This window comes from Euphorbia lathyris, chromosome 5 (genome assembly GCF_963576675.1).
Source record: "Euphorbia lathyris chromosome 5, ddEupLath1.1, whole genome shotgun sequence".
Taxonomy (NCBI): domain Eukaryota; kingdom Viridiplantae; phylum Streptophyta; class Magnoliopsida; order Malpighiales; family Euphorbiaceae; genus Euphorbia; species Euphorbia lathyris.
In genome coordinates this window covers 84,797,586-84,809,689 of record NC_088914.1, presented here as the reverse complement: position 1 = coordinate 84,809,689, position 12,104 = coordinate 84,797,586, and the positions used below count along the sequence as shown (strand labels likewise).

At 36.5% G+C, this 12,104-nt stretch overlaps 1 pseudogene; it reads left to right on the top strand.

Annotated features, from left to right (window-relative positions):
- Nucleotides 1-802: 802 nt before the first annotated feature.
- Nucleotides 803-2,417, top strand: LOC136230476 (trans-resveratrol di-O-methyltransferase-like; annotated as a pseudogene).
- The last annotated feature ends 9,687 nt before the right edge of the window (nucleotides 2,418-12,104 follow it).

Sequence of the window (12,104 nt, the reverse complement as noted above, 5' to 3'; positions counted from 1 at the left end):
CTGCCGGCATAAAAATACTCAACTTTTATGAGGATTTATCATAAAACTAAACATATTGTTCACGTTTATGATTTCTTAATTGTAATTAAGATAGTGTTTATCTTAATTAAACCTATATATATCATGTTAAATTATGTATAACATCCTTTTCATTATATTAAAATACAACATGGTGTTTTTTTCTCCATGTGTGCTAATTTGACAATGTATAATAAGTGAGTAAATAATCAAATTAGTCTTTTTCTAACTTTATAAACTAAGTTAAATAAAACTTTAATCTATATATGATCTTTATCACAATGATGAAAGCTTTATGAAGTTAATTATTTCATTAGTTAATTGCATAACTGTTATCTTACCATATTTGCTGGCTATGCTTGATCCTATTTGCATAAAACCATGGGATTTTAGTAGCACTTGGTTTCTTAATGAAGACCCCTCTCCTTTTCAAACTGCTCATGGGATGGGATTTTGGGATTATGCTGGCCGAGATTCTAAGCTCAATAATTTATTTAACGAAGGTATGGCTGGTGATTCTCGGCTTGTTACTAGTATTCTGATAGATCAAGGGAAAGAGGTGTTTCAAGGGAAAGAGGTATTCTCGGCTCAATAATTTAATCTTATATGATCTTTATCACAGTGATGAAAGCTTCATTATTTAATTGCTTAAGTGCTATCTACAATTAGGCACATTATTAATTAAATTAAATCTTCTAACATCTGATTCATGTGCTTTAATTATAAAAACCAAATCAAAGGTTCAATGATCTCTATATATTGTGTGTTTTAAACTCACATTTACTTGCAAGAAGCACACATAAAACTGCATCATCAATATGGTTAATTTGAGTGATTCAAAGAATAAGAGTTGTGAGCTTCTTGAAGCTCAAGCTCACATATGGAACCACATCTTCAATTTCATTAACTCCATGTCTCTTAAATGTGCAGTTGAATTAGGCATCCCAGAAATCATCCATACTCATGACAAACCAATCACCATATCTGAGCTCAATGCTGCTCTATCTATCCACCCAACCAAAGCTCATTGCCTTCCTCGCTTGATGCGCCTTTTGATTCATTCCGGTTTCTTTGCTCTTGCAAAAACAAATAACCAAAATGATGATAATGAAGAAGAAGAAGGGTATGTTCTGACCAATTCATCTAAGCTACTCCTCAATGACAATCCATTTAGCGTAAAACCGTTCTTGCTAGCTATGCTTGATCCGGTTTTAACAAAACCATGGCATTTTGGTAGCACTTGGTTCCTTAATGATGATCTTACCCCTTTTCATACTGCTCATGGGATGTCATTTTGGGATTATGCTGGTGGTGATCCTAAGATCAACAATTTCTTTAACGAAGCTATGGCTAGTGATTCTCGACTACTATCGAGTATTCTGATAGGTGAAGGGAAAGAGGTGTTTGATGGATTGAATTCAGTAGTTGATGTTGGAGGTGGTACTGGAACTGCGGACAAACATAGCCAAAGCATTTCCTCATATTGAATGTATTGTTCTTGATCTTCCACATGTGGTGGACGGCCTCCATGACACCCCCAATCTGAAATTTGTTGCAGGCAACATGTTCGATGCAGTTCCTCCTGCGGATGAAATTATGTTAAAGATATATTTACTAATACATATTTTATATCATCAATGAATGAAACATCAATGATGGATAATCATGTCGCAGTTTCTGAATATAATATAGTTAATAAAAGTATATATATAGCGACGGAAAGGTTTGTCGGTAATTGTTCTTTTTTTGTAGTTGCATATATATCTTTGAAGTATGAATATTTTATTAAATGGATACTTCTGTCAGGTTCCTGATAGATTATGAATATAATATAATTACTAATATTATATATTTGGCGACGAAACTTTCCATCAGTAATTCAACTTTTTCCGTTTTCATCTATATACATGGAATTGTTTACTTATATTCCATATATATATATAATTCATATATGAATTTTCCATTTACTTCTAAATCATATTTAATTGTGAAATACAGTGGATTTTGCATGATTGGAACGATGAAGAATGCTTGAAGATATTGGAGAAATGCAAAAAAGCGATTGAAGAACGGAAAGGTGGAAAGGTGATTATCATAGATATGGTAAGAGACAATAAAAAAGGGGATAATGAAGCAATTGAAACTCAACTCTTCTATGATATGTTGATGATGGTGTTGGTTACTGGTAAAGAAAGGAATGAAAAAGAATGGGCTAAACTCTTCTCTGCTGCTGGTTTTAGTGGATATAAAATAATACCAATTATGGGTTTAAGATCAATTATTGAAGTTTATCCTTAGTTGGATTAGATATATATTTCTGATTGTGATTGGTATTTTAAATAAACAATTTGTGTTAAATTAAGTTAGTTTTCAAAGTATGTGTGGAAGATATATTGTTGAATTGTATGTAACTTTATCTATATAATACAAGTTTTGCATTATATTTCAATATTTCTCTATTCTATATATTTAGTCTTATAATGTTGTGAAACAAAAAATAAGTAAATTACAGCAAATTAACTCAAACAAACAAATTCAATTATACACAGATACAAAAAAAAAAAAAAAAAACAAAATTATACAAAATTATATATATATCATTTCCAAAGGAATTTCAACCAAATTTACACAATTTTAATCAAATTAGAAACAATTAAATCGCATAGGATTTGCAATCCATTTTCTTTCAATTGCACATTACATTTTTTTTAAACAAATTGGACCTTAAATTTAATTTATTTTCAATCAATTTCACCCAATTTCAACTCTTTAAGAACTTATATAAATTGAGTAAAACACAATCAAAACTAATTAATATGTAGAAATAACTTATAAAACTGACTAAATTCAAAATAAAATAAAAAATCAAGATATTAATCACATAAGTTTCCTTCCTCTCAAATTAACACTTCTTCATAAGCTATTTTGGGGATTTCTTTCTTAACCTCTTCAATCACTTGTTCTCATCTATTCCTAGTAACATTCTTATCGAACCGGCCCTTGCTATCACTATATTCTCCATAATCATATTCTTGGCATCCCCACTAACCCAAACTAATTGCCTCACAACATCTGTTGTCCCTTGAAACTGTGAGAGATGAATATAAGATCTATGATTGAATCTTAACTATCAACTTCAGAAGTTGGTTAAAATGGTTACATAACATAGTATCAGAGCCTTTTGAACCAAACTGACGAGGGTTCGAGTTCTGGCAACCTCATTAATTTGTGGTATTAAAAACACATGTTGGGATGGCTTGTGTTGTACACGCTGCAAGCCTAAGCGGCATTTGCGTGTGGGGGTGTGTCAGAGATGAACATAAAATCTATGAGCCCTTGGTTTTATTCGCTCAAAAGTTGATTCGTCACTATACTGCTTCACTGCCAAACATATTCGGCTTAGGTAACTATTCAAAGGCCATTAATAAGGTAATCTGTCAACTCCAGAAGAAATTTGCAATTAAGGATCTTAGCAGACTTTGTTACTTTTTGGGCATTGAATGTTCTTGGGATAACAATTGTCTGTATCTCAATCAACATAAGTACATCACTGATCTTTTAATAAAATTGAAAAATGGAAGATTTAAAGGGCATCGCCACACCCTCATGTGCATTGACAAAACTCAATAGAGAGATAGTGGTGAACCTTTTACATATTCTAGCCTATACTGCAGCATAGTGGGCCGATTGCAACACGCGACCATTACTTGACCCGACTTCAGTAATTCAGTAAATAAAGTCAGTCAGCTCGTGCACAACTTATGCCTTGACCATTATAAAGCAGTAAATTCATTTTGAGGTACCTCAATTCTACTTCCTCACATGGTATTCTTTTTCACAAAGGGACCTCACTTGATATTATTGATTAATTACACTGATGCGGATGGGGTGGTGATATCGATTATAGAAAATCAACGACTTGCTATGTTGTCTTTGTTTGTCTGTCGTCTAAGGTGTTGTGGCTGCGTATGCTCATACGCGAAATATGAATTCAACAATCAAAAACCTCCCGTATTGTATTGTGATAATCTTGTTTCCACTTACTTAACGACTAATCCTATCTTCATGATCGCTCCAAGCATCTTGAAATTGATTTTCACTTTGTAAGGGACAAAGTGGCCGTGTTTTGTCGATATGCAAGAATAATTTGTTTAAGGTAAAAATGTCATTGGTTGTAATCAGAACTTAACAATGTAATTGGTAATACTTTGTTTTGTAAATAAAACATACCACAGACTTTTATTGATAAACTTTTAAACTACGCGCCTATGTTTGTAAATTGGGCAAATCACTTGCTTTTTTCGTACCTTTTCTTATTTTCAATACTTGTCTCATTAAACCTGTTTGTTCTCGTGGTGAGTTAGCAAGATCCTGGCCGGATGTCCCAAGGAGCCTTCAGGAAAGGTTCAAATATGAACAATCTAGTGGCCACTAAGGGATTCTAGATTCGAATCCTAGATATGTTAGGAATAATTGAAATTACGATAAATAAAAATAAGCAAACACACAAGAATTGTTTACCCAGTTCGCCACTCAATATGAATGACTACGTCTGGGGGCACTACCAAGCCAGGATATTTACTATAATGAATGAGATACGGATTACAGAGAAAGAGGTTACACTTGGATCGCTGTAGTTGGGCCCATCGCTTCAGTTGGGCCTATATATATTAGTCTCCATAAGCCCAACAATCTCCCACCTGGAGACTAAATCCGTCATCTGATGGTAGTGCCATGCCTTTAACTTAATTACCAAGGCCAGCTGAAGCCATACATAGCTTCAGCTTCTCTAAGGTTACAACTTTAGTCAACATGTCTGCAGGATTCTCTGTGCCTGGAATCTTCATCAACTGCAATATCTTCCTGTCCAAGAGATGCCGTATGTAGTGATACTTCAACTCTATGTGCTTTGTTCTTGAGTGAAAGGCGGGACTCTTTGCCAAATGAATGGCGCTCTGCCTGTCGCTGTACAGAATAGGATCCTTCTGCTCCTTTCCCAACTCACGCAAGAAATTCTGCAACCATACCATCTCCTTACTAGCCTCGGTCACTGCAACGTACTCAGCTTCTGCAGTAGACAAAGCCACCACCTTTTGCAGCTTTGAAGCCCAAGAGACAGCAGTACCACCCAATGTGAAGACATATCCGGTTGTACTTCTTCTTCTTGTCACATATCCTGTCAACATAACTTTCTTGCCCTCAAAACATAGGGCCTGTTCAGTGGTTCCCTTCAGGTATCTCAAAATCCACTTTACTCCTTCCCAATGCTTCTTACCAGGGTCTCCTATGAAACGACTAACAACTCCCACAACATGTGCAATATCCGGCCTTGTGCACACCATTGCATACATCAAGCTGCCAATTACTGAGGCATATGGAGTTCTCTCCATTTGGACTCGCTCTTCTCTGCTCTTGGGTGAGTCATGTTTAGATAGCTTGAAATGGCTACCCAAAGGAACCGTAGCTGGCTTGGCATCTTGCATGCCGAATCTAATCAAGACCTTCTTGATATACTCAGCTTGTGAGAGATACAACTTTCCAGCCTTCCTATCTCTTTCAATCCTCATGCCCAGAATCTGCTTAGCTTCTCCGAGATCTTACATAACAAACCGCTCAGATAACTGCTTCTTCAGTTTTCTCACTTCTCGAGCACTCGACCCTGCAATCAGCATATCATCAACATATAACAGTAAAATTATGTAGCCTTCATTCAATTTCCTGAAGTAACAACAATGATCAGCTTCACTCCTCACGAACTCAATTTCGTGCATGAATCCATCAAATTTCTTGTACCACTATCTTGGAGCTTGTTTCAGACCGTACAAGCTCTTGTTCAACTTGCACACAAGCTCAGCGTTATCAGACTCATAGCCCTGAGGTTGCTTCATATAGATGTCTTCATCTAAGTCCCCATGAAGAAATGCCGTTTTTACATCCATTTGCTGCAGCTCCAAATCTTCTACAGCTACCATACTCAACACTAAACGAATAGTAGTCAGCTTCACCACTGGAGTAAAAACGTCAGTATAATCTATGTCGTACCTCTGCTGAAAGCCTTTCACGACCAGCCTTCCCTTGTAGCGTTTGCTACCATCAGCCTCTTCTTTGATTCTGAAAATCCACCTGTTTTGTAGAGCCTTCTTACCCTCTGGAAGCTCAACAAGTTCCCAGGTGCCATTGGTCATCAAGGAATCCATCTCATCATCTATTGCAAGCCTCCACTTGCTCGCATCCTTTCCACGAGATGCTTCCAAGTAGCTTTCTGGTTCACCACTATCTGTCAACAGCATGTAGTTGCTTGTAGGCGTGTACCTGTCAGGTGCTCTACGCTCTCTAGTGGATCTGCGCAGTGTAACCGGTGGAGTGTGGGGTTCTTTTACCTCCTCCACAACTGCCTCCTCCATAACTGTCTTCTCCACAACTACCTCCTTGCTCCCACCAGAATTCATGATGTCTAGGTCCACGACCTCTGGTCCTGCATCACCAGTATCAGATGCGCCCAGACTATCCTTGTACATTATCTGCTCGTTGAAAACAACATCCCGATTGCGAATAATCTTCCTGTTTTGACTGTCCCAGAACCGATATCCGAAATCATCACCACCGTATCCAATAAACGTGCACTTAATAGACTCCGCATCTAACTTACTTCTCTCAAGGGGAGCAATATGAACATATGAATCACATCCAAATACTCGTAGAAAGGATAGATTTACCTGTTTGCCACTCCAAGCCTCTTCAGGAATGCCATTCTCCAAGGGACTCGATGGCCCTCTGTTGATCAAGAATGCTGCAGTGTTAACTGCTTCTGCCCATAACGTCTTCGGAAGTCCGCACTTCAGCCTCATGCTTCTAGCACGCTCACACAGAGTTCTGTTCATTCGTTCTACAACTCCGTTCTCCTGAGGAGTTCCTTTCAGAGTCTTCTCCATGCGAATTCCATTCTCAGCACAGAATTCCTTGAATTCCCTAAGCTCATACTCTCCACCATTGTCAGACCTCAAGCACTTTACCTTCAAACCTGTCTCATTCTCAACCAGGGCCTCATTTTCGAAAGGAATCAAAAGCATCAGATTTCTTTCTCAGAAAATAGATCCACACTTTCCTAGTGGAGTCGTCAATGAGGGTCATGTAATACAAAGCTCCACCAAGAGATTTCACAGGTGTAGGACACCATAGATCGCTGTGAACTAACTCCAACTTCTCTTTCTTCAAAGTTCTGCCACCCTTAGAGAAACAGACTCGTTTTTGCTTCCCGAAGATGCAATCTTCACACAGCCCAAGATCATCAGATTTCAGACCCTGCAGCAGACCCTTTGAACACAGCACTTTCATCCCCTTTTCACTCATGTGACCAAGACGACAGTGCCACAAATCTGCATTGACATTCTCCCTCACGACATCAATGCTATTGAAAACGTTGTCAGTTAAGTACAACGATCCAACCTTCTCACCACGGGCAACCACCATGGCTCCTTTGGTCATTTTCCAAGTACCACCTGCAAAAATTACACAATAACCTTCATCATCCATTTGCCCAATTGACAACAGATTTCTCTTTAGGCCAGGAACATGCTTTACTCCAGACAGCTTTATCACAGACCCATTCGGGGATTTGATCGAAACATCTCCCTTCCCTACAATCTCCAAAGGCTCATCATCAACAAGATAAACCTTTCCGAATTTCCCATGGGTATAGTTTTCCATCAAATCCGCACTACTACATAAATGAAACGAAGCTCCTGAGTCTAATACCCAAGACTCCAAAGGACTTCTTACACTCAATACCAGGGCTTCTGCTGCTGTTTCTGCAGTTGAATTACTCAGAATCAACGCATCACCAAAATCTTCACTGGCTGAATTCACTGACTTCTCCTTCTGCGGTGCCTTACATTCACTCTTGTAATGACCATTCTCATTACAATTCCAGCACTTGATGTGGCTCTTGTCCTTCACAGGTTTCCCTCTCCCTTTGGACTTAGACCTGCCACGATTCTGCTTTGACCTGCGATTTGACCTGCCCCGATTCTCTGCATTCAAGGCTGATCCAGATGTGGAACCTGACTCTTTCATGTGAATCTCCTCGCTTATAATCAAGTCTCTGACATCATCAAACCTAAGTTTTTCTTTCCCTGCTGAAGCACTTAGGGCCGTAACTGTGCCGCTCCAACTCTCTGGTAAAGAAGATAAAAGAATTAGGGCTAATACTTCTTCGTCGAAATCAATATCTACAGAACTTAATTGAGTGATTGTCATATTAAAATCATTCAGGTGCGTCGCCACTGCTATATTCTCCGTCATCTGCAGATTAAATAGTCGCCGCATCAGATGAACTTTATTTGCCGCGGAAGGCTTCTCGTACAACGAACTCAAGATCTCCAACATCTCCTTCGTGGTCTTTGCCTTCACCGTGTGATGCACCACGTTTCTGGACAACGACAGGCGAATCACGCTCATCGCTTTTCTGTCCAACAACTTCCACTCTTCATCATACATATCCTCCGGCTGCTCACCCAGAGGCTGGTACAGATCTTTACCGTACAGGTAATCCTCGATCTGCATCTTCTAGAAACCGAAATCCGAACCATCGAATTTCTCCACAGGGGTTTTTCCGTCTCCCATCGTAATTACCCTTGCTCTGATACCAGTTGTTAGGAATAATTGAATTACGATAAACGAAAAATAAGCAAACACACAAGAATTGTTTACCCAGTTCGCCACTCAATATGAATGACTACGTCTGGGGGCACTACCAAGCCATGATATTTACTATAATGAATGAGATACGGATTACAGAGAAAGAGGTTACATTTATACTCCTGAAACCCTAACCGTCTGAAACCCTAATCGCCCAAAAAAAAATTTTGGGCCGATGGCCCAACAGGGGCTACCGCCGTCGTACCCCCGTCCAACTCAGCAGCGAGTTGGATCGCTGCAGTTAGGCCCATCGCTTCAGTTGGGCCTATATATATTAGTCTCCATAAGCCCAACAAGATATACGGGCAACAGTTAATACAAGATCATTCCAATCTACTGTTTAGCCTCAAGGATTCAAATAAAGTTCGATTTTAATAGACGAAGGAAAAAGACTCACATGGCTCATGTATAAAGAATGATAATATGAACGCAACAAAGAAAATGTGATATACATGGAGGCCTTATATTGGGAATGTGTTATCTCCCAATAGAAATGTGACACCTCAAAACCCTAACAAGAGTCACAACAACCTATAAAGATAGGGCTTAAGAAAATCTTTCAAGCATGCTCAAAACCTAGCCTCCATTACTTTTTAGTTCTTCTAAGAGAGATACTCACTTCAGCATCGGGATGCTTACACCAGCCAACAGCTCTGCTGCTTCATTGAAATTCACCGGATGACTAGGTGCTTTGAGATCTCAAAGATCATATATTTTTCATAATTCATCAATAAATAAAAATATATATATTATAATCTAAAGTCGAGGTGTAAAGATTGGAAATTTTTTATACGGATGTGACATTTTTTAGCTCTCTTCCTCGAAAATACCATATTCAAAAAATAAACCATAGAAGCCTTAACACAGTCTCCATCGGAATCCCATTTAATCTTAATATCACCAAAAGCTTCCTACCAAAATACGTACCGATCAATAATCTACCTTGCCCCGTGAATATTGCCTATTTTCCAAACAATTCAATCTACTAATCAAAACAAAACCGTCAATCGAAAACTTCACCTTCAGATTATCTTTGATTAAACTACATAAAATATCCTCTTGATAAACCTCTCTCATCATGAAACAATGAATCAATTAATTCTGATGCTCAAAATCACCTAAATAAAGAAACTCAAAACAACTCTACTTGAACAAACTCAACTTCTCTTTAACTAATCGTGATTTTATATAGCCTAAAGCACCAACGTCACTATTAATATATACACTAAAATTCTAATATTGATTTGTCAAAAAATATGGATCATCAATCAGCAAAACAAATAAAATAAAACAAATGAACTTAAAACAACAAATTTAACTATACACAAAATGGAGCATAATCCCCGGGCACGACAACTTCGATAGAGGTACCCTCACGCGGCCAACAAAATCTCCTTCTTATGCTAGTGCCTCCTCAATCAGAAAATAGCGCCAAATATATCCTCTAGCTAGTCAATGATAAAATCAAATAGGCCATTTGCCTTCTTCCCAGCTCTCTTAGTCAGCATCCATATCCCATTCCTATTATTCTCAACCTCATCAGCCTGCACAACAGTCATCAGAGTAATGGCTGCCAAGACTTCAATAGTACCGTATGATGGAGACTTAGGCCTCAAACCTCTAGTCACTGAAGGCTCACCATATCCTCCAATATAATTTTTCTGGAAACAAACGGAAAAGGAAAACCAACAAGGGAATAAAACGACAAGCGATTAACGACGTATAGGGAGATGTGTGCCCACTCTGTTTGTGTGGAAGTGGACTAATGAGCAAAGGAGATGAAGAAGGGAGCGAAAGAAATTGACAATGATGAACTAAGTAAAAATAGGATTCAAAATAAAGAAATGAAAAAATAATCCGTGGATGGATTATACAAATAAAAAGTATTTGTTTTTATTTACGAGGACAATATTGGATATTCAACTTATATTTTAATAAGTATAAACAAATTTTAGCACAAACTAAATCTTATTTCTATTTAGTCAACGAACATCCTATCTTCCTAGAGGCAAGAGTGAGAAAAAAATTCTCATTTGCAGTAAGATTTTGTAATTTGTTTTATATACAACACAAAAGATATATGGAGTATTGTCACTATCTTACTTTGACAAATATATTCAGTTTCTATTTAGATAACTACTTAATTAGATAAGTGTAACTAAGTATGCAACTAATTATTGGATAATATATAATTATATATATATATAAATATAAATATAAATAAATGTATTTTTTATGTTTTTAAAATATTAATTGACATTCGGTTGGTTTACCGAAACCGTAATCCTAACCACTAACCATTATTTTAAAAAGTAAAAATTGTACACTAGTCCATTAATTTCGGTTAACTTTATTTTAAGTTTGGTTTTTCAGTTTTTCGGATTTTGTTGTGCACCCCTACTAGGAACCGAACACCAATAACAGGCCTATACCAACTCTAACTAAGAATACCACAACCGAAACATACTTCATATACCGACTCTGATTAGAGCATTTCGTGTAGTTTGTTATTGATTAGGATAGTATACAAGTGATTCCTAATTGTATTCGACTACGACATAGTTATCATCCTCTCCCTATTGTGATTATCGATGGTATCCAACACATTGGTGGACTCAGCACGACAACCTACTGTTTAGAGCCTTAGTTGGAAGTTTTCTAAATCATTGATTCAACATAAGAATTTGGAAAGTTATAATTTAATTCCTATATTTGTATAAGATTGTTTTTTTAAATTTTTAGTCCCTTTGTTAGAATTAATGGTCGATTCAACTAAATAAAATCTAAAATGATAAAATTACCTTTATTTTATAACAATATAAATCATTTTTTCCTATTTTTCTTCATTAAAAAAATAAATGAAAATTATTTCAAAAATGATAAAATTAGGAATAGATCTATATAAAGTTGTAAATGTATTTTTATATCTAATAAATTTATGAATAAACTAAATAAATAATTTTTTTATAAAATAGTAACTTATATTTTGCTTAAAAAACATATCATGATGTTTTTAATAAATGAAATATTCATAGCTATACCATCATTGATGTCAAAATTATCATAAAAGTCAAGAGTATTAGATAGTAAGTTTGTAAGAAGGAAAAAATATTTTAAGGCCCTGAAATTTGGATTTTTATTGATAATTTATCTTTTAATTTGATATAATGAGATATATCGATATCATTTAATGTAAATAAGAACAAAGAGAAGCATGTGTCTGCAAAACAAAAGTCGTAAAAGAGACGTTAGTTTTTAGTTGTTCAAACTACAGACATTACATTCCTTCTTTCCTTATTCAAAATCGAAACATGAGTCTTGTTTGTCAATTTATCATATATGTATAGCAGGAAACTTAGTGATTGTTTTGACGATTTTATAGAAAGTAA